This window comes from Taudactylus pleione, unplaced genomic scaffold (assembly GCF_031769625.1).
Source record: "Taudactylus pleione unplaced genomic scaffold, aTauple2 ptg000085l, whole genome shotgun sequence".
Classification (NCBI taxonomy): domain Eukaryota; kingdom Metazoa; phylum Chordata; class Amphibia; order Anura; family Myobatrachidae; genus Taudactylus; species Taudactylus pleione.
Genome location: NW_028284487.1, coordinates 10,038,245 through 10,060,651, shown reverse-complemented (window position 1 = coordinate 10,060,651; position 22,407 = coordinate 10,038,245). Strand labels below are relative to the sequence as shown.

Here is a 22,407-nt window from a genome sequence, read left to right as displayed (position 1 = left end):
ATTTTAGGATAGCTTATCTATATTTAAACTTTGTATAAATCCCATCATCTTCAGTGGTTTTTTTACTCCAAACTAATTTTGAAGCTGTTTCAAATCAGTTTTCAACTGGAGAGATGTTTGTCAAACATTTGGAAATAGGAAAAGTTGCAATAAGAATGCAGTGATCCATCACTTGTGCTATGGTTTTAAGATATTCTGGTTTTAAGAATTTTCTTCTTCAGTGTGCACTAATGAGAGTAAAGGTCTGTTCTTCTTCTCTTCTTAAAACTTAGCCCCCATAGTAGATTCAATCACCAAATAAATGTCCTGATTGATTAATTTGCCTTAACATTTCTTAGATTTGCCATATTGCTATATTTGAGAAAAAGTTTTCTATGTATGCCATATAGAGAAATGCTGCATCAGCCAAAGGATGACATTTTTGTTTATTCCTAACATGGATTTAAAAATTCTCTGTTTTGTATGTGTCTATGATGTTCTCTAGCAAGTTTCAAGGGCTGCTAACTGTAGCCAATGCATTCATCCCAGACTTCATGCACTTTGCCGCTGGATAAAATCCCTTCTTGGCATTTCTTGTAGGACAACAAGAAAAAGCACATGGCCGGTATGGGGATCGAACACATGACCTTGGCGTTATTAGCACCACACTCTAACCAACTGAGCTAACTGGCCAAACATAAAAGCATCAGCAAACACAAAAATGCCAAATGTACCTAAAACAGGAGAACATTCAGTATTTCAAAGATCAGCAATATTGAGTAGAGGAAGACTCTCTAATAATGGGTTCCATGGTGTAATGGTGAGCAGTTTGGACTTTGAATTCAGTAATCTGATTTCTAATCTTGGTGGGACCTAACTTTGTTCAATTTCCTTAAAGTTGAATTTTCAAAGTTTTAGGATAGCTTATCTATATTTAAACTTTGTATAAATCCCATCAACTTCAGTGGTTTCTTTACTCCAAACTAATTTTGAAACTGTTTCAAATCAGTTTTCAACTGGAGAGATGTTTGTCAAACATTTGGAAATAGGAAAAGTTGCAATAAGAATGCAGTGATCCATCACTTGTGCTATGGTTTTTAGATATTCTGGTTTTTAGAATTTGCTTCTTCAGTGTGCACTAATGAGAGTAAAGGTCTGATCTTCTTCTCTTCTTAAAACTTAGTCCCCCATAGTAGATTCAATCACCAAATAAATGTCCTGATTGATTAATTTGCCTTTGCATTTCTTAGATTTGCCATATTGCTATATTGTGAGAAAAATATTTCTATGTATGCCATATAGAGAAATGCTGCAACAGCCAAAGGATGACATTTTTGTTATTCCTAACATGGATTTAAAAACTCTCTGTTTTGTATGTGTCTATGATGTTCTCTAGCAAATTTCAAGGGCTGCTAACTGTAGCCAATGTATTCGTCCCACACTTCATGCACTTTGCCGCTGGATAAAATCCCTTCTTGGCATTTCTTGTAGGACAACAAGAAAAAGCACATGGCACGTATGGGGATCGAACAAATGACCTTGGCGTTATTAGCACCACGCTCTAACCAACTGAGCTAACCGGCCAAACATAAAAGCATCAGCAAACTCAAAAATGCCAAATGTACCTAAAACAGGAGAACATTCAGTATTTCAAAGATCAGCAATATTGAGTAGAGGAAGACTCTCGAACAATGGGTTCCATGGTGTAATGGTGAGCACTTTGGACTTTGAATCCAGTAATCTGATTTCAAATCTTGGTGGGACCTAACTTTGTTCAATTTCCTTAAAGTTGAATTTTAGGATAGCTTATCTATATTTAAACTTTGTATAAATCCCATCATCTTCAGTGGTTTCTTTACTCCAAACTAATTTTGAAACTGTTTCAAATCAGTTTTCAACAGGAGAGATGTTTGTCAAACATTTGGAAATAGGAAAAGTTGCAATAAGAATACAGTGATCCATCACTTGTGCTATGGTTTTAAGATATTCTGGTTTTAAGAATTTTCTTCTTCAGAGAGCACTAATGAGAGTAAAGGTCTGTTCTTCTTCTCTTCTTAAAACTTAGTCCCCCATAGTAGATTCAATCACCAAATAAATGTCCTGATTGATTAATTTGCCTTAGCATTTCTTAGATTTGCCATATTGCTATATTTGAGAAAAAGTTTTCTATGTATGCCATATAGAGAAATGCTGCATCAGCCAAAGGATGACATTTTTGTTTATTCCTAACATGGATTTAAAAATTCTCTGTTTTGTATGTGTCTATGATGTTCTCTAGCAAGTTTCAAGGGCTGCTAACTGTAGCCAATGCATTCATCCCAGACTTCATGCACTTTGCCGCTGGATAAAATCCCTTCTTGGCATTTCTTGTAGGACAACAAGAAAAATCACATGGCCCGTATGGGGATCGAACAAATGACCTTGGCGTTATTAGCACCACGCTCTAACCAACTGAGCTAACAGGCCAAACATAAAAGCATCAGCAAACACAAAAATGCCAAATGTACCTAAAACAGGAGAACATTCAGTATTTCAAAGATCAGCAATATTGAGTAGAGGAAGATTCTCTAATAATGGGTTCCATGGTGTAATGGTAAGCACTTTGGACTTTGAATCCAGTAATCTGATTTCAAATCTTGGTGGGACCTAACTTTGTTCAATTACCTTAAAGTTGAATTTTAGGATAGCTTATCTATATTTAAACTTTGTATAGATCCCATCATCTTCAGTGGTTTTTTTACTCCAAACTAATTTTGAAACTGTTTCAAATCAGTTTTCAACTGGAGAGATGTTTGTCAAACATTTGAAAATAGGAAAAGTTGCAATAAGAATGCAGTGATCCATCACTTGTGCTATGGTTTTAAGATATTCTGGTTTTAAGAATTTTCTTCTTCAGTGTGCACTAATGAGAGTAAAGGTCTGTTCTTCTTCTCTTCTTAAAACTTAGTCACCCATAGTAGATTCAATCACCAAATAAATGTCCTGATTGATTAATTTGCCTTAGCATTTCTTAGATTTGCCATATTGCTATATTTGAGAAAAAGTTTTCTATGTATGCCATATAGAGAAATGCTGCATCAGCCAAAGGATGACATTTTTGTTTATTCCTAACATGGATTTAAAAATTCTCTGTTTTGTATGTGTCTATGATGTTCTCTAGCAAGTTTCAAGGGCTGCTAACTGTAGCCAATGCATTCATCCCACACTTCATGCACTTTGCCGCTGGATAAAATCCCTTCTTGGCATTTCTTGTAGGACAACAAGAAAAAGCACATGGCCCGTATTGAACCCATGACCTTGGCATTATTAGCACCACACTCTAACCAACTGAGCTAACCGGCCAAACATAAAAGCATCAGCAAACACAAAAATGCCAAATGTACCTAAAACAGGAGAACATTCAGTATTTCAAAGATCAGCAATATTGAGTAGAGGAAGACTCTCTAATAATGGGTTCCATGCTGTAATGGTGAGCAGTTTGGACTTTGAATCCAGTAATCTGATTTCTAATCTTGGTGGGACCTAACTTTGTTCAATTTCCTTAAAGTTGAATTTTCAAAGTTTTAGGATAGCTTATCTATATTTAAACTTTGTATAAATCCCATCAACTTCAGTGGTTTCTTTACTCCAAACTAATTTTGAAACTGTTTCAAATCAGTTTTCAACTGGAGAGATGTTTGTCAAACATTTGGAAATAGGAAAAGTTGCAATAAGAATGCAGTGATCCATCACTTGTGCTATGGTTTTTAGATATTCTGGTTTTTAGAATTTGTTTCTTCAGTGTGCACTAATGAGAGTAAAGGTCTGATCTTCTTCTCTTCTTAAAACTTAGTCCCCCATAGTAGATTCAATCACCAAATAAATGTCCTGATTGATTAATTTGCCTTTGCATTTCTTAGATTTGCCATATTGCTATATTTTGAGAAAAATATTTCTATGTATGCCATATAGAGAAATGCTGCAACAGCCAAAGGATGACATTTTTGTTATTCCTAACATGGATTTAAAAACTCTCTGTTTTGTATGTGTCTATGATGTTCTCTAGCAAATTTCAAGGGCTGCTAACTGTAGCCAATGTATTCGTCCCACACTTCATGCACTTTGCCGCTGGATAAAATCCCTTCTTGGCATTTCTTGTAGGACAACAAGAAAAAGCACATGGCCCGTATGGGGATAGAACCCATGACCTTGGCGTTATTTGCACCACACCCTAACCAACTGAGCTAACCGGCCAATCATAAAAGCAACAGCAAACACAAAAATGCCAAATGTACCTAAAACAGGAGAACATTCAGTATTTCAAAGATCAGCAATATTGAGTAGAGGAAGACTCTCTAATAATGGGTTCCATGGTGTAATGGTGAGCACTTTGGACTTTGAATCCAGAAATCTGATTTCAAATCTTGGTGGGACATAACTTTGTTCAATTTCCTTAAAGTTGAATTTTAGGATAGCTTATCTATATTTAAACTTTGTATAAATCCCATCATCTTCAGTGGTTTTTTTACTCCAAACTAATTTTGAAGCTGTTTCAAATCAGTTTTCAACTGGAGAGATGTTTGTCAAACATTTGGAAATAGGAAAAGTTGCAATAAGAATGCAGTGATCCATCACTTGTGCTATGGTTTTAAGATATTCTGGTTTTAAGAATTTTCTTCTTCAGTGTGCACTAATGAGAGTAAAGGTCTGTTCTTCTTCTCTTCTTAAAACTTAGCCCCCATAGTAGATTCAATCACCAAATAAATGTCCTGATTGATTAATTTGCCTTAACATTTCTTAGATTTGCCATATTGCTATATTTGAGAAAAAGTTTTCTATGTATGCCATATAGAGAAATGCTGCATCAGCCAAAGGATGACATTTTTGTTTATTCCTAACATGGATTTAAAAATTCTCTGTTTTGTATGTGTCTATGATGTTCTCTAGCAAGTTTCAAGGGCTGCTAACTGTAGCCAATGCATTCATCCCAGACTTCATGCACTTTGCCGCTGGATAAAATCCCTTCTTGGCATTTCTTGTAGGACAACAAGAAAAAGCACATGGCCGGTATGGGGATCGAACACATGACCTTGGCGTTATTAGCACCACGCTCTAACCAACTGAGCTAACCGGCCAAACATAAAAGCATCAGCAAACACAAAAATGCCAAATGTACCTAAAACAGGAGAACATTCAGTATTTCAAAGATCAGCAATATTGAGTAGAGGAAGACTCTCTAATAATGGGTTCCATGGTGTAATGGTGAGCAGTTTGGACTTTGAATTCAGTAATCTGATTTCTAATCTTGGTGGGACCTAACTTTGTTCAATTTCCTTAAAGTTGAATTTTCAAAGTTTTAGGATAGCTTATCTATATTTAAACTTTGTATAAATCCCATCAACTTCAGTGGTTTCTTTACTCCAAACTAATTTTGAAACTGTTTCAAATCAGTTTTCAACTGGAGAGATGTTTGTCAAACATTTGGAAATAGGAAAAGTTGCAATAAGAATGCAGTGATCCATCACTTGTGCTATGGTTTTTAGATATTCTGGTTTTTAGAATTTGCTTCTTCAGTGTGCACTAATGAGAGTAAAGGTCTGATCTTCTTCTCTTCTTAAAACTTAGTCCCCCATAGTAGATTCAATCACCAAATAAATGTCCTGATTGATTAATTTGCCTTTGCATTTCTTAGATTTGCCATATTGCTATATTGTGAGAAAAATATTTCTATGTATGCCATATAGAGAAATGCTGCAACAGCCAAAGGATGACATTTTTGTTATTCCTAACATGGATTTAAAAACTCTCTGTTTTGTATGTGTCTATGATGTTCTCTAGCAAATTTCAAGGGCTGCTAACTGTAGCCAATGTATTCGTCCCACACTTCATGCACTTTGCCGCTGGATAAAATCCCTTCTTGGCATTTCTTGTAGGACAACAAGAAAAAGCACATGGCACGTATGGGGATCGAACAAATGACCTTGGCGTTATTAGCACCACGCTCTAACCAACTGAGCTAACCGGCCAAACATAAAAGCATCAGCAAACTCAAAAATGCCAAATGTACCTAAAACAGGAGAACATTCAGTATTTCAAAGATCAGCAATATTGAGTAGAGGAAGACTCTCGAACAATGGGTTCCATGGTGTAATGGTGAGCACTTTGGACTTTGAATCCAGTAATCTGATTTCAAATCTTGGTGGGACCTAACTTTGTTCAATTTCCTTAAAGTTGAATTTTAGGATAGCTTATCTATATTTAAACTTTGTATAAATCCCATCATCTTCAGTGGTTTCTTTACTCCAAACTAATTTTGAAACTGTTTCAAATCAGTTTTCAACAGGAGAGATGTTTGTCAAACATTTGGAAATAGGAAAAGTTGCAATAAGAATACAGTGATCCATCACTTGTGCTATGGTTTTAAGATATTCTGGTTTTAAGAATTTTCTTCTTCAGAGAGCACTAATGAGAGTAAAGGTCTGTTCTTCTTCTCTTCTTAAAACTTAGTCCCCCATAGTATATTCAATCACCAAATAAATGTCCTGATTGATTAATTTGCCTTAGCATTTCTTAGATTTGCCATATTGCTATATTTGAGAAAAAGTTTTCTATGTATGCCATATAGAGAAATGCTGCATCAGCCAAAGGATGACATTTTTGTTTATTCCTAACATGGATTTAAAAATTCTCTGTTTTGTATGTGTCTATGATGTTCTCTAGCAAGTTTCAAGGGCTGCTAACTGTAGCCAATGCATTCATCCCAGACTTCATGCACTTTGCCGCTGGATAAAATCCCTTCTTGGCATTTCTTGTAGGACAACAAGAAAAAGCACATGGCCCGTATGGGGATCGAACAAATGACCTTGGCGTTATTAGCACCACGCTCTAACCAACTGAGCTAACAGGCCAAACATAAAAGCATCAGCAAACACAAAAATGCCAAATGTACCTAAAACAGGAGAACATTCAGTATTTCAAAGATCAGCAATATTGAGTAGAGGAAGATTCTCTAATAATGGGTTCCATGGTGTAATGGTAAGCACTTTGGACTTTGAATCCAGTAATCTGATTTCAAATCTTGGTGGGACCTAACTTTGTTCAATTACCTTAAAGTTGAATTTTAGGATAGCTTATCTATATTTAAACTTTGTATAGATCCCATCATCTTCAGTGGTTTTTTTACTCCAAACTAATTTTGAAGCTGTTTCAAATCAGTTTTCAACTGGAGAGATGTTTGTCAAACATTTGGAAATAGGAAAAGTTGCAATAAGAATGCAGTGATCCATCACTTGTGCTATGGTTTTAAGATATTCTGGTTTTAAGAATTTTCTTCTTCAGTGTGCACTAATGAGAGTAAAGGTCTGTTCTTCTTCTCTTCTTAAAACTTAGCCCCCATAGTATATTCAATCACCAAATAAATGTCCTGATTGATTAATTTGCCTTAGCATTTCTTAGATTTGCCATATTGCTATATTTGAGAAAAAGTTTTCTATGTATGCCATATAGAGAAATGCTGCATCAGCCAAAGGATGACATTTTTGTTTATTCCTAACATGGATTTAAAAATTCTCTGTTTTGTATGTGTCTATGATGTTCTCTAGCAAGTTTCAAGGGCTGCTAACTGTAGCCAATGCATTCATCCCACACTTCATGCACTTTGCCGCTGGATAAAATCCCTTCTTGGCATTTCTTGTAGGACAACAAGAAAAAGCACATGGCCCGTATGGGGATCAAACACATGACCTTGGCGTTATTAGCACCACGCTCTAACCAACTGAGCTAACCGGCCAAACATAAAAGCATCAGCAAACACAAAAATGCCAAATGTACCTAAAACAGGAGAACATTCAGTATTTCAAAGATCAGCAATATTGAGTAGAGGAAGATTCTCTAATAATGGGTTCCATGCTGTAATGGTAAGCACTTTGGACTTTGAATCAAGTAATCTGATTTCAAATCTTGGTGGGACCTAACTTTGTTCAATTTCCTTAAAGTTGAATTTTAGGATAGCTTATCTATATTTAAACTTTGTATAAATCCCATCAACTTCAGTGGTTTATTTACTCCAAACTAATTTTGAAACTGTTTCAAATCAGTTTTCAACTGGAGAGATGTTTGTCAAACATTTGGAAATAGGAAAAGTTGCAATAAGAATGCAGTGATCCATCACTTGTGCTATGGTTTTTAGATATTCTGGTTTTTAGAATTTGCTTCTTCAGTGTGCACTAATGAGAGTAAAGGTCTGATCTTCTTTTCTTCTTAAAACTTAGTCCCCCATAGTAGATTCAATCACCAAATAAATGTCCTGATTGATTAATTTGCCTTAGCATTTCTTAGATTTGCCATATTGCTATATTTGAGAAAAAGTTTTCTATGTATGCCATATAGAGAAATGCTGCATCAGCCAAAGGATGACATTTTTGTTTATTCCTAACATGGATTTAAAAATTCTCTGTTTTGTATGTGTCTATGATGTTCTCTAGCAAGTTTCAAGGGCTGCTAACTGTAGCCAATGCATTCATCCCAGACTTCATGCACTTTGCAGCTGGATAAAATCCCTTCTTGGCATTTCTTGTAGGACAACAAGAAAAAGCACATGGCCGGTATGGGGATCGAACACATGACCTTGGCGTTATTAGCACCACGCTCTAACCAACTGAGCTAACCGGCCAAACATAAAAGCGTCAGCAAACACAAAAATGCCAAATGTACCTAAAACAGGAGAACATTCAGTATTTCAAAGATCAGCAATATTGAGTAGAGGAAGACTCTCTAATAATGGGTTCCATGGTGTAATGGTGAGCAGTTTGGACTTTGAATTCAGTAATCTGATTTCTAATCTTGGTGGGACCTAACTTTGTTCAATTTCCTTAAAGTTGAATTTTCAAAGTTTTAGGATAGCTTATCTATATTTAAACTTTGTATAAATCCCATCAACTTCAGTGGTTTCTTTACTCCAAACTAATTTTGAAACTGTTTCAAATCAGTTTTCAACTGGAGAGATGTTTGTCAAACATTTGGAAATAGGAAAAGTTGCAATAAGAATGCAGTGATCCATCACTTGTGCTATGGTTTTTAGATATTCTGGTTTTTAGAATTTGCTTCTTCAGTGTGCACTAATGAGAGTAAAGGTCTGATCTTCTTCTCTTCTTAAAACTTAGTCCCCCATAGTAGATTCAATCACCAAATAAATGTCCTGATTGATTAATTTGCCTTTGCATTTCTTAGATTTGCCATATTGCTATATTGTGAGAAAAATATTTCTATGTATGCCATATAGAGAAATGCTGCAACAGCCAAAGGATGACATTTTTGTTATTCCTAACATGGATTTAAAAACTCTCTGTTTTGTATGTGTCTATGATGTTCTCTAGCAAATTTCAAGGGCTGCTAACTGTAGCCAATGTATTCGTCCCACACTTCATGCACTTTGCCGCTGGATAAAATCCCTTCTTGGCATTTCTTGTAGGACAACAAGAAAAAGCACATGGCACGTATGGGGATCGAACAAATGACCTTGGCGTTATTAGCACCACGCTCTAACCAACTGAGCTAACCGGCCAAACATAAAAGCATCAGCAAACTCAAAAATGCCAAATGTACCTAAAACAGGAGAACATTCAGTATTTCAAAGATCAGCAATATTGAGTAGAGGAAGACTCTCGAACAATGGGTTCCATGGTGTAATGGTGAGCACTTTGGACTTTGAATCCAGTAATCTGATTTCAAATCTTGGTGGGACCTAACTTTGTTCAATTTCCTTAAAGTTGAATTTTAGGATAGCTTATCTATATTTAAACTTTGTATAAATCCCATCATCTTCAGTGGTTTCTTTACTCCAAACTAATTTTGAAACTGTTTCAAATCAGTTTTCAACAGGAGAGATGTTTGTCAAACATTTGGAAATAGGAAAAGTTGCAATAAGAATACAGTGATCCATCACTTGTGCTATGGTTTTAAGATATTCTGGTTTTAAGAATTTTCTTCATCAGAGAGCACTAATGAGAGTAAAGGTCTGTTCTTCTTCTCTTCTTAAAACTTAGTCCCCCATAGTAGATTCAATCACCAAATAAATGTCCTGATTGATTAATTTGCCTTAGCATTTCTTAGATTTGCCATATTGCTATATTTGAGAAAAAGTTTTCTATGTATGCCATATAGAGAAATGCTGCATCAGCCAAAGGATGACATTTTTGTTTATTCCTAACATGGATTTAAAAATTCTCTGTTTTGTATGTGTCTATGATGTTCTCTAGCAAGTTTCAAGGGCTGCTAACTGTAGCCAATGCATTCATCCCAGACTTCATGCACTTTGCCGCTGGATAAAATCCCTTCTTGGCATTTCTTGTAGGACAACAAGAAAAAGCACATGGCCCGTATGGGGATCGAACAAATGACCTTGGCGTTATTAGCACCACGCTCTAACCAACTGAGCTAACAGGCCAAACATAAAAGCATCAGCAAACACAAAAATGCCAAATGTACCTAAAACAGGAGAACATTCAGTATTTCAAAGATCAGCAATATTGAGTAGAGGAAGATTCTCTAATAATGGGTTCCATGGTGTAATGGTAAGCACTTTGGACTTTGAATCCAGTAATCTGATTTCAAATCTTGGTGGGACCTAACTTTGTTCAATTACCTTAAAGTTGAATTTTAGGATAGCTTATCTATATTTAAACTTTGTATAGATCCCATCATCTTCAGTGGTTTTTTTACTCCAAACTAATTTTGAAGCTGTTTCAAATCAGTTTTCAACTGGAGAGATGTTTGTCAAACATTTGGAAATAGGAAAAGTTGCAATAAGAATGCAGTGATCCATCACTTGTGCTATGGTTTTAAGATATTCTGGTTTTTAGAATTTGCTTCTTCAGTGTGCACTAATGAGAGTAAAGGTCTGATCTTCTTCTCTTCTTAAAACTTAGTCCCCCATAGTAGATTCAATCACCAAATAAATGTCCTGATTGATTAATTTGCCTTAGCATTTCTTAGATTTGCCATATTGCTATATTTGAGAAAAAGTTTTCTATGTATGCCATATAGAGAAATGCTGCATCAGCCAAAGGATGACATTTTTGTTTATTCCTAACATGGATTTAAAAATTCTCTGTTTTGTATGTGTCTATGATGTTCTCTAGCAAGTTTCAAGGGCTGCTAACTGTAGCCAATGCATTCATCCCACACTTCATGCACTTTGCCGCTGGATAAAATCCCTTCTTGGCATTTCTTGTAGGACAACAAGAAAAAGCACATGGCCCGTATGGGGATCAAACACATGACCTTGGCGTTATTAGCACCACGCTCTAACCAACTGAGCTAACCGGCCAAACATAAATGCATCAGCAAACACAAAAATGCCAAATGTACCTAAAACAGGAGAACATTCAGTATTTCAAAGATCAGCAATATTGAGTAGAGGAAGATTCTCTAATAATGGGTTCCATGCTGTAATGGTAAGCACTTTGGACTTTGAATCAAGTAATCTGATTTCAAATCTTGGTGGGACCTAACTTTGTTCAATTTCCTTAAAGTTGAATTTTAGGATAACTTATCTATATTTAAACTTTGTATAAATCCCATCAACTTCAGTGGTTTATTTACTCCAAACTAATTTTGAAACTGTTTCAAATCAGTTTTCAACTGGAGAGATGTTTGTCAAACATTTGGAAATAGGAAAAGTTGCAATAAGAATGCAGTGATCCATCACTTGTGCTATGGTTTTTAGATATTCTGGTTTTTAGAATTTGCTTCTTCAGTGTGCACTAATGAGAGTAAAGGTCTGATCTTCTTCTCTTCTTAAAACTTAGTCCCCCATAGTAGATTCAATCACCAAATAAATGTCCTGATTGATTAATTTGCCTTAGCATTTCTTAGATTTGCCATATTGCTATATTTGAGAAAAAGTTTTCTATGTATGCCATATAGAGAAATGCTGCATCAGCCAAAGGATGACATTTTTGTTTATTCCTAACATGGATTTAAAAATTCTCTGTTTTGTATGTGTCTATGATGTTCTCTAGCAAGTTTCAAGGGCTGCTAACTGTAGCCAATGCATTCATCCCACACTTCATGCACTTTGCCGCTGGATAAAATCCCTTCTTGGCATTTCTTGTAGGACAACAAGATAAAGCACATGGCCCGTATGGGGATCAAACACATGACCTTGGCGTTATTAGCACCACGCTCTAACCAACTGAGCTAACCGGCCAAACATAAAAGCATCAGCAAACACAAAAATGCCAAATGTACCTAAAACAGGAGAACATTCAGTATTTCAAAGATCAGCAATATTGAGTAGAGGAAGACTCTCTAATAATGGGTTCCATGGTGTAATGGTGAGCACTTTGGACTTTGAATCCAGTAATCTGATTTCAAATCTTGGTGGGACCTATCTTTGTTCAATTTCCTTAAAGTTGAATTTTAGGATAGCTTATCTATATTTAAACTTTGTATAAATCCCATCATCTTCAGTGGTTTCTTTACTCCAAACTAATTTTGAAACTGTTTCAAATCAGTTTTCAACTGGAGAGATGTTTGTCAAACATTTGAAAATAGGAAAAGTTGCAATAAGAATGCAGTGATCCATCACTTGTGCTATGGTTTTAAGATATTCTGGTTTTAAGAATTTTCTTCTTCAGTGTGCACTAATGAGAGTAAAGGTCTGTTCTTCTTCTCTTCTTAAAACTTAGTCCCCCATAGTAGATTCAATCACCAAATAAATGTCCTGATTGATTAATTTGCCTTAGCATTTCTTAGATTTGCCATATTGCTATATTTGAGAAAAAGTTTTCTATGTATGCCATATAGAGAAATGCTGCATCAGCCAAAGGATGACATTTTTGTTTATTCCTAACATGGATTTAAAAATTCTCTGTTTTGTATGTGTCTATGATGTTCTCTAGCAAGTTTCAAGGGCTGCTAACTGTAGCCCATGCATTCATCCCAGACTTCATGCACTTTGCCGCTGGATAAAATCCCTTATTGGCATTTCTTGTAGGACAACAAGAAAAAGCACATGGCCCGTATGGGGATCGAACACATGACCTTGGCGTTATTAGCACCACACTCTAACCAACTGAGCTAACCGGCCAAACATAAAAGCATCAGCAAAAACAAAAATGCCAAATGTACCTAAAACAGGAGAACATTCAGTATTTCAAAGATCAGCAATATTGAGTAGAGGAAGATTCTCTAATAATGGGTTCCATGGTGTAATGGTAAGCACTTTGGACTTTGAATCCAGTAATCTGATTTCAAATCTTGGTGGGACCTAACTTTGTTCAATTTCCTTAAAGTTGAATTTTAGGATAGCTTATCTATATTTAAACTTTGTATAAATCCCATCAACTTCAGTGGTTTCTTTACTCCAAACTAATTTTGAAACTGTTTCAAATCAGTTTTCAACTGGAGAGATGTTTGTCAAACATTTGGAAATAGGAAAAGTTGCAATAAGAATGCAGTGATCCATCACTTGTGCTATGGTTTTTAGATATTCTGGTTTTTAGAATTTGCTTCTTCAGTGTGCACTAATGAGAGTAAAGGTCTGATCTTCTTCTCTTCTTAAAACTTAGTCCCCCATAGTAGATTCAATCACCAAATAAATGTCCTGATTGATTAATTTGCCTTAGCATTTCTTAGATTTGCCATATTGCTATATTTGAGAAAAAGTTTTCTATGTATGCCATATAGAGAAATGCTGCATCAGCCAAAGGATGACATTTTTGTTTATTCCTAACATGGATTTAAAAATTCTCTGTTTTGTGTGTGTCTATGATGTTCTCTAGCAAGTTTCAAGGGCTGCTAACTGTAGCCAATGCATTCATCCCACACTTCATGCACTTTGCCGCTGGCTAAAATCCCTTCTTGGCATTTCTTGTAGGACAACAAGAAAAAGCACATGGCCCGTATGGGGATCGAACCCATGACATTGGTGTTATTAGCACCACACTCTAACCAACTGAGCTAACCGGCCAAACATAAAAGCACCCGCAAACTCAAAAATGCCAAATGTTCCTAAAACAGGAGAACATTCAGTATTTCAAAGATCAGCAATATTGAGTAGAGGAAGACTCTCTAATAATGGGTTCCATGGTGTAATGGTGAGCACTTTGGACTTTGAATCCAGTAATCTGATTTCAAATCTTGGTGGGACCTATCTTTGTTCAATTTCCTTAAAGTTGAATTTTAGGATAGCTTATCTATATTTAAACTTTGTATAAATCACATCATCTTCAGTGGTTTCTTTACTCCAAACTAATTTTGAAACTGTTTCAAATCAGTTTTCAACTGGAGAGATGTTTGTCAAACATTTGAAAATAGGAAAAGTTGCAATAAGAATGCAGTGATCCATCACTTGTGCTATGGTTTTAAGATATTCTGGTTTTAAGAATTTTCTTCTTCAGTGTGCACTAATGAGAGTAAAGGTCTGTTCTTCTTCTCTTCTTAAAACTTAGCCCCCATAGTAGATTCAATCACCAAATAAATGTCCTGATTGATTAATTTGCCTTAGCATTTCTTAGATTTGCCATATTGCTATATTTGAGAAAAAGTTTTCTATGTATGCCATATAGAGAAATGCTGCATCAGCCAAAGGATGACATTTTTGTTTATTCCTAACATGGATTTAAAAATTCTCTGTTTTGTATGTGTCTATGATGTTCTCTAGCAAGTTTCAAGGGCTGCTAACTGTAGCCAATGCATTCATCCCAGACTTCATGCACTTTGCCGCTGGATAAAATCCCTTCTTGGCATTTCTTGTAGGACAACAAGAAAAAGCACATGGCCAGTATGGGGATCGAACACATGACCTTGGCGTTATTAGCACCACGCTCTAACCAACTGAGCTAACCGCCCAAACATAAAAGCATCAGCAAACACAAAAATGCCAAATGTACCTAAAACAGGAGAACATTCAGTATTTCAAAGATCAGCAATATTGAGTAGAGGAAGATTCTCTAATAATGGGTTCCATGGTGTAATGGTAAGCACTTTGGACTTTGAATCCAGTAATCTAATTTCAAATCTTAGTGTGACCTAACTTTGTTCAATTTCCTTAAAGTTGAATTTTAGGATAGCTTATCTATATTTAAACTTTGTATAAATCCCATCAACTTCAGTGGTTTATTTACTCCAAACTAATTTTGAAACTGTTTCAAATCAGTTTTCAACTGGAGAGATGTTTGTCAAACATTTGGAAATAGGAAAAGTTGCAATAAGAATGCAGTGATCCATCACTTGTGCTATGGTTTTTAGATATTCTGGTTTTTAGAATTTGCTTCTTCAGTGTGCACTAATGAGAGTAAAGGTCTGATCTTCTTCTCTTCTTAAAACTTAGTCCCCCATAGTAGATTCAATCACCCAATAAATGTCCTGATTGATTAATTTGCCTTAGCATTTCTTAGATTTGCCATATTGCTATATTTGAGAAAAAGTTTTCTATGTATGCCATATAGAGAAATGCTGCATCAGCCAAAGGATGACATTTTTGTTTATTCCTAACATGGATTTAAAAATTCTCTGTTTTGTATGTGTCTATGATGTTCTCTAGCAAGTTTCAAGGGCTGCTAACTGTAGCCAATGCATTCATCCCACACTTCATGCACTTTGCCGCTGGATAAAATCCCTTCTTGGCATTTCTTGTAGGACAACAAGAAAATGCACATGGCCCTTATGGGGATCGAACCCATGACCTTGGTGTTATTAGCACCACGCTCTAACCAACTGAGCTAACCGGCCAAACATAAAAGCACCAGCAAACTCAAAAATGCCAAATGTACCTAAAACAGGAGAACATTCAGTATTTCAAAGATCAGCAATATTGAGTAGAGGAAGACTCTCTAATAATGGGTTCCATGGTGTAATGGTGAGCACTTTGGACTTTTTATCCAGTAATCTGATTTCAAATCTTGGTGGGACCTATCTTTGTTCAATTTCCTTAAAGTTGAATTTTAGGATAGCTTATCTATATTTAAACTTTGTATAAATCCCATCATCTTCAGTGGTTTCTTTACTCCAAACTAATTTTGAAACTGTTTCAAATCAGTTTTCAACTGGAGAGATGTTTGTCAAACATTTGAAAATAGGAAAAGTTGCAATAAGAATGCAGTGATCCATCACTTGTGCTATGGTTTTAAGATATTCTGGTTTTAAGAATTTTCTTCTTCAGTGTGCACTAATGAGAGTAAAGGTCTGTTCTTCTTCTCTTCTTAAAACTTAGTCCCCCATAGTAGATTCAATCACCAAATAAATGTCCTGATTGATTAATTTGCCTTAGCATTTCTTAGATTTGCCATATTGCTATATTTGAGAAAAAGTTTTCTATGTATGCCATATAGAGAAATGCTGCATCAGCCAAAGGATGACATTTTTGTTTATTCCTAACATGGATTTAAAAATTCTCTGTTTTGTATGTGTCTATGATGTTCTCTAGCAAGTTTCAAGGGCTGCTAACTGTAGCCAATGCATTCATCCCAGACTTCATGCACTTTGCCGCTGGATAAAATCCCTTCTTGGCATTTCTTGTAGGACAACAAGAAAAAGCACATGGCCCGTATGGGGATCGAACACATGACCTTGGCGTTATTAGCACCACACTCTAACCAACTGAGCTAACCGGCCAAACATAAAAGCATCAGCAAACACAAAAATGCCAAATGTACCTAAAACAGGAGAACATTCAGTATTTCAAAGATCAGCAATATTGAGTAGAGGAAGATTCTCTAATAATGGGTTCCATGGTGTAATGGTAAGCACTTTGGACTTTGAATCCAGTAATCTGATTTCAAATCTTGGTGGGACCTAACTTTGTTCAATTTCCTTAAAGTTGAATTTTAGGATAGCTTATCTATATTTAAACTTTGTATAAATCCCATCAACTTCAGTGGTTTCTTTACTCCAAACTAATTTTGAAACTGTTTCAAATCAGTTTTCAACTGGAGAGATGTTTGTCAAACATTTGGAAATAGGAAAAGTTGCAATAAGAATGCAGTGATCCATCACTTGTGCTATGGTTTTTAGATATTCTGGTTTTTAGAATTTGCTTCTTCAGTGTGCACTAATGAGAGTAAAGGTCTGATCTTCTTCTCTTCTTAAAACTTAGTCCCCCATAGTAGATTCAATCACCAAATAAATGTCCTGATTGATTAATTTGCCTTAGCATTTCTTAGATTTGCCATATTGCTATATTTGAGAAAAAAGTTTTCTATGTATGCCATATAGAGAAATGCTGCATCAGCCAAAGGATGACATTTTTGTTTATTCCTAACATGGATTTAAAAATTCTCTGTTTTGTATGTGTCTATGAAGTTCTCTAGCAAGTTTCAAGGGCTGCTAACTCTAGCCAATGCCATGTGTTGATCGCAGTCTTCATGCACTTTGTTGCTTGATAAAATCCTTTCTTGGCATTTCTTGTAGGACAACAAGTAAAAGCACATGGCCTATATGGGGATCAAACCCTTGACCTTGGCATTATTAGCTCCATGCTCTAACCAACTGAGTGAACCAGCCATACATAAAAGCATCATCAAACACAAAAATGCCAAATGTACCTAAAACAGGAGAACATTCAGTATTTCAAAGATCAGCTATATTGAGTAGAGGATGATTCTATAATAAAGGGTTCTATGGTGTAATGGTGAGCTCTCTGGACTTTGAATCCAGTGATTCAAGTTCAAATCTCGGTGGGACCTTACTTTGTTCATTTTCCTTAAAGTTTAATTTTCAAAGTTTTATGATAGCTTATCTATATTGAAACTTTCTATAAATCCCATCAACTTCAGTGGTTTCTTTACTCCAAACTAATTTTGAAACTGTTTCAAATCAGTTTTCAACTGGAGAGATGTTTGTCAAACATTTGGAAATAAGAAAAGTTGCAATAAGAATGCAGTAATCCATCACTTGTGCTATGGTTTTTAGATATTCTGGTTTTTAGAAGTTACTTCTTCAGTGTGCACTAATTAGAGTAAAGGTCTGGTCTTCTTCTCTTCTTAAAACCTAGTCCCCAGTAGATTCAATCACCAAAAAAAGTCCTGATTGATTAAGTTGTCTTTGCATTTCTTAGATTTGCCATATTGCAATATTTGAGAAAAAGTTTTCTCTGTATGCCATAGAGAGAAATGCTGTATCAGCCAAAGGATGACATTTTTGTTTATTCCTAACATGGATTTAAAAATTCTCTGTTTTGTATGTGTCAATGATGTTCTCTAGCAAGTTTCAAGGGCTGCAAACTCTAGCCAATGCCTTGTATTGATCCCAGTCTTCATGCACTTTGTCGCTGGATAAAATCCCTTCTTGGCATTTCTTGTAAGACAACAAGAAAAAGCAAATGGCCTATATGTTGATCGAACCCTTGACCTTGGTGTTATTAGCTTCATGCTTTAACCATCTGAGCAAACCGGCCATACATAAAAGCATCCGCAAACACAAAAATGCCAAATGTACCTAAAACAGGAGAACATTCAGTATTTCAAAGATCAGCTATATTGAGTAGAGGAAGTTTCTATAATAAAGGGTTCTATGGTGTAACGGTGAGCACTCTGGACTTTGAATCCAGTGATCAGAGTTCAAATCTCGGTGGGACCTAACTTTGTTCATTTTCCTTAAAGTTTAATTTTCAAAGTTTTATGATAGCTTATCTATATTGCAACTTTCTATAATCCCATCAACTTCAGTGGTTTCTTTACTCCAAACTAATTTTGAAACTGTTTCAAATCAGTTTTCAACTGGAGAGATGTTTGTCAAACATTTGGAAATAATAAAATTTGCAAAAAGAATGCAGTAATCCATCACTTGTGCTATGGTTTTTAGATATTCTGGTTTTTAGAAGTTACTTCTTCAGTGTGCACTAATTAGAGTAAAGGTCTGGTCTTCTTCTCTTCTTAAAACCTAGTCCCCAGTAGATTCAATCACCAAAAAAAGTCCTGATTGATTAAGTTGCCTTTGCATTTCTTAGATTTGCCATATTGCAATATTTGAGAAAAAGTTTTCTCTGTATGCCATATAGAGAAATGCTGCATCAGCCAAAGGATGACATTTTTGTTTATTCCTAACATGGATTTAAAAATTCTCTGTTTTGTATGTGTCTATGATGCTCTCTAGCAAGTTTCAAGGGCTGCTAACTCTAGCCAATGCTATGTGTTGATCCCACTCTTCATGCACTTTGTTGCTGGATAAAATCCTTTCTTGGCATTTCTTGTAGGATAACAAGAAAAAGCACATGGCTTATATGGGGATCAAACCCGTGACCTTGGCATTATTAGCTCCACGCTCTAACCAACTGAGTGAACCAGCCATACATAAAAGCATCAGCGAACACAAAAATGCCAAATGTACCTAAGACAGGAGAACATTCAGTATTTCAAAGATCAGCTATATTGAGTAGAGGATGATTCTATAATAAAGGGTTCTATGGTGTAATGGTGAGCTCTCTGGACTTTGAATCCAGTGATTCAAGTTCAAATCTCAGTGGGACCTAACTTTGTTCATTTTCCTTAAAGTTTAATTTTCAAAGTTTTATGATAGCTTATCTATATTGAAACTTTCTATAAATCCCATCAACTTCAGTGGTTTCTTTACTCCAAACTAATTTTGAAACTGTTTCAAATCAGTTTTCAACTGGAGAGATGTTTGTCAAACATTTGGAAATAAGAAAAGTTGCAATAAGAATGCAGTAATCCATCACTTGTGCTATGGTTTTTAGATATTCTGGTTTTTAGAAGTTACTTCTTCAGTGTGCACTAATTAGAGTAAAGGTCTGGTCTTCTTCTCTTCTTAAAACCTAGTCCCCAGTAGATTCAATCACCAAAAAAAGTCCTGATTGATTAAGTTGTCTTTGCATTTCTTAGATTTGCCATATTGCAATATTTGAGAAAAAGTTTTCTCTGTATGCCATAGAGAGAAATGCTGCATCAGCCAAAGGATGACATTTTTGTTTATTCCTAACATGGATTTAAAAATTCTCTTTTTTTGTATGTGTCAATGATGTTCTCTAGCAAGTTTCAAGACCTGCAAACTCTAGCCAATGCCTTGTATTGATCCCAGTCTTCATGCACTTTGTCGCTGGATAAAATCCTTTCTTGGCATTTCTTGTAGGACAACAAGTAAAAGCACATGGCCTATATGTGGATCAAACCCGTGACCTTGGCATTATTATCTCCACGCTCTAACCAACTGAGTGAACCAGCCATACATAAAAGCATCAGCAAACACAAAAATGCCAAATGTACCTAAAACAGGAGAACATTCAGTATTTCAAAGATCAGCTATATTGAGTAGAGGAAGATTCTATAATAAAGGGTTCTATGGTGTAACGGTGAGCACTCTGGACTTTGAATCCAGTGATCCGAATTCAAATCTCGGTGGGACCTAACTTTGTTCATTTGCCTTAAAGTTTAATTTTCAAAGTTTTATGATAGCTTATCTATATTGAAACTTTCTATAATCCCATCAACTTCAGTGGTTTCTTTACTCCAAACTAATTTTGAAACTGTTTCAAATCAGTTTTCAACTGGAGAGAAGTTTGTCAAACATTTGGAAATAATAAAATTTGCAAAAAGAATGCAGGAATCCATCACTTGTGCTATGGTTTTTAGATATTCTGGTTTTTAGAAGTTACTTCTTCAGTGTGCACTAATTAGAGTAAAGGTCTGGTCTTCTTCTCATCTTAAAACTTAGTCTCCAGTAGATTCAATCACCAAAAAAAGTCCTGATTGATTAAGTTGCCTTTGCATTTCTTAGATTTGCCATATTGCTATATTTGAGAAAAAGTTTTCTCTGTATGCCATATAGAGAAATGCTGCATCAGCCAAAGGATGACATTTTTGTTTATTCCTAACATGGATTTAAAAATTCTCTGTTTTGTATGTGTCTATGAAGTTCTCTAGCAAGTTTCAAGGGCTGCTAACTCTAGCCAATGCCATGTGTTGATCGCAGTCTTCATGCACTTTGTTGCTTGATAAAATCCTTTCTTGGCATTTCTTGTAGGACAACAAGTAAAAGCACATGGCCTATATGGGGATCAAACCCGTGACCTTGGCATTATTAGCTCCACGCTCTAACCAACTGAGTGAACCAGCCATACATAAAAGCATCATCAAACACAAAAATGCCAAATGTACCTAAAACAGGAGAACATTCAGTATTTCAAAGATCAGCTATATTGAGTAGAGGATGATTCTATAATAAAGGGTTCTATGGTGTAATGGTGAGCTCTCTGGACTTTGAATCCAGTGATTCAAGTTCAAATCTCGGTGGGACCTTACTTTGTTCATTTTCCTTAAAGTTTAATTTTCAAAGTTTTATGATAGCTTATCTATATTGAAACTTTCTATAAATCCCATCAACTTCAGTGGTTTCTTTACTCCAAACTAATTTTGAAACTGTTTCAAATCAGTTTTCAACTGGAGAGATGTTTGTCAAACATTTGGAAATAAGAAAAGTTGCAATAAGAATGCAGTAATCCATCACTTGTGCTATGGTTTTTAGATATTCTGGTTTTTAGAAGTTACTTCTTCAGTGTGCACTAATTAGAGTAAAGGTCTGGTCTTCTTCTCTTCTTAAAACCTAGTCCCCAGTAGATTCAATCACCAAAAAAAGTCCTGATTGATTAAGTTGTCTTTGCATTTCTTAGATTTGCCATATTGCAATATTTGAGAAAAAGTTTTCTCTGTATGCCATAGAGAGAAATGCTGCATCAGCCAAAGGATGACATTTTTGTTTATTCCTAACATGGATTTAAAAATTCTCTGTTTTGTATGTGTCAATGATGTTCTCTAGCAAGTTTCAAGGGCTGCAAACTCTAGCCAATGCCTTGTATTGTTCCCAGTCTTCATGCACTTTGTCGCTGGATAAAATCCCTTCTTGGCATTTCTTGTAGGACAACAAGAAAAAGCAAATGGCCTATATGTTAATCGAACCCTTGACCTTGGTGTTATTAGCTTCATGCTTTAACCATCTGAGCAAACCGGCCATACATAAAAGCATCCGCAAACACAAAAATGCCAAATGTACCTAAAACAGGAGAACATTCAGTATTTCAAAGATCAGCTATATTGAGTAGAGGAAGATTCTATAATAAAGGGTTCTATGGTGTAAAGGTGAGCACTCTGAACACTGATCCAAGTTCAAATCTCCGTGGGACCTAACTTTGTTCATTTTCCTTAAAGTTTAATTTTCAAAGTTTTATGATAGCTTATCTATATTGAAACTTTCTATAATCCCATCAACTTCAGTGCTTTCTTTACTCCAAACTAATTTTGAAACTGTTTCAAATCAGTTATCAACTGAAGAGATGTTTGTCAAACATTTGGAAATAATAAAATTTGCAAAAAGAATGCAGTAATCCATCACTTGTGCTATGGTTTTTAGATATTCTGGTTTTTAGAAGTTACTTCTTCAGTGTGCACTAATTAGAGTAAAGGTCTGGTCTTCTTCTCTTCTTAAAACCTAGTCCCC

General features: G+C 35.5%; 7 non-coding genes across 7 annotated transcripts; 2 read left to right on the top strand and 5 right to left on the bottom strand.

The window, feature by feature from the left end:
• Positions 1–598: 598 nt before the first annotated feature.
• Positions 599–672, bottom strand: TRNAI-AAU (transfer RNA isoleucine (anticodon AAU)). Its single transcript has one exon. It is a non-coding gene; the product is annotated as a tRNA-Ile (tRNA).
• A 4,347-nt stretch (positions 673–5,019) lies between these two features.
• On the bottom strand, positions 5,020–5,093 carry TRNAI-AAU (transfer RNA isoleucine (anticodon AAU)). Its single transcript has one exon. It is a non-coding gene; the product is annotated as a tRNA-Ile (tRNA).
• A 3,462-nt stretch (positions 5,094–8,555) lies between these two features.
• Positions 8,556–8,629, bottom strand: TRNAI-AAU (transfer RNA isoleucine (anticodon AAU)). Its single transcript has one exon. It is a non-coding gene; the product is annotated as a tRNA-Ile (tRNA).
• A 5,227-nt stretch (positions 8,630–13,856) lies between these two features.
• TRNAI-AAU (transfer RNA isoleucine (anticodon AAU)) lies at positions 13,857–13,930 on the bottom strand. Its single transcript has one exon. It is a non-coding gene; the product is annotated as a tRNA-Ile (tRNA).
• An 807-nt stretch (positions 13,931–14,737) lies between these two features.
• TRNAI-AAU (transfer RNA isoleucine (anticodon AAU)) lies at positions 14,738–14,811 on the bottom strand. The gene has a single exon. It is a non-coding gene; the product is annotated as a tRNA-Ile (tRNA).
• A 3,654-nt stretch (positions 14,812–18,465) lies between these two features.
• On the top strand, positions 18,466–18,537 carry TRNAQ-UUG (transfer RNA glutamine (anticodon UUG)). Its single transcript has one exon. It is a non-coding gene; the product is annotated as a tRNA-Gln (tRNA).
• Positions 18,538–20,249: 1,712 nt separating this feature from the next.
• On the top strand, positions 20,250–20,321 carry TRNAQ-UUG (transfer RNA glutamine (anticodon UUG)). Its single transcript has one exon. It is a non-coding gene; the product is annotated as a tRNA-Gln (tRNA).
• Positions 20,322–22,407: the final 2,086 nt, after the last annotated feature.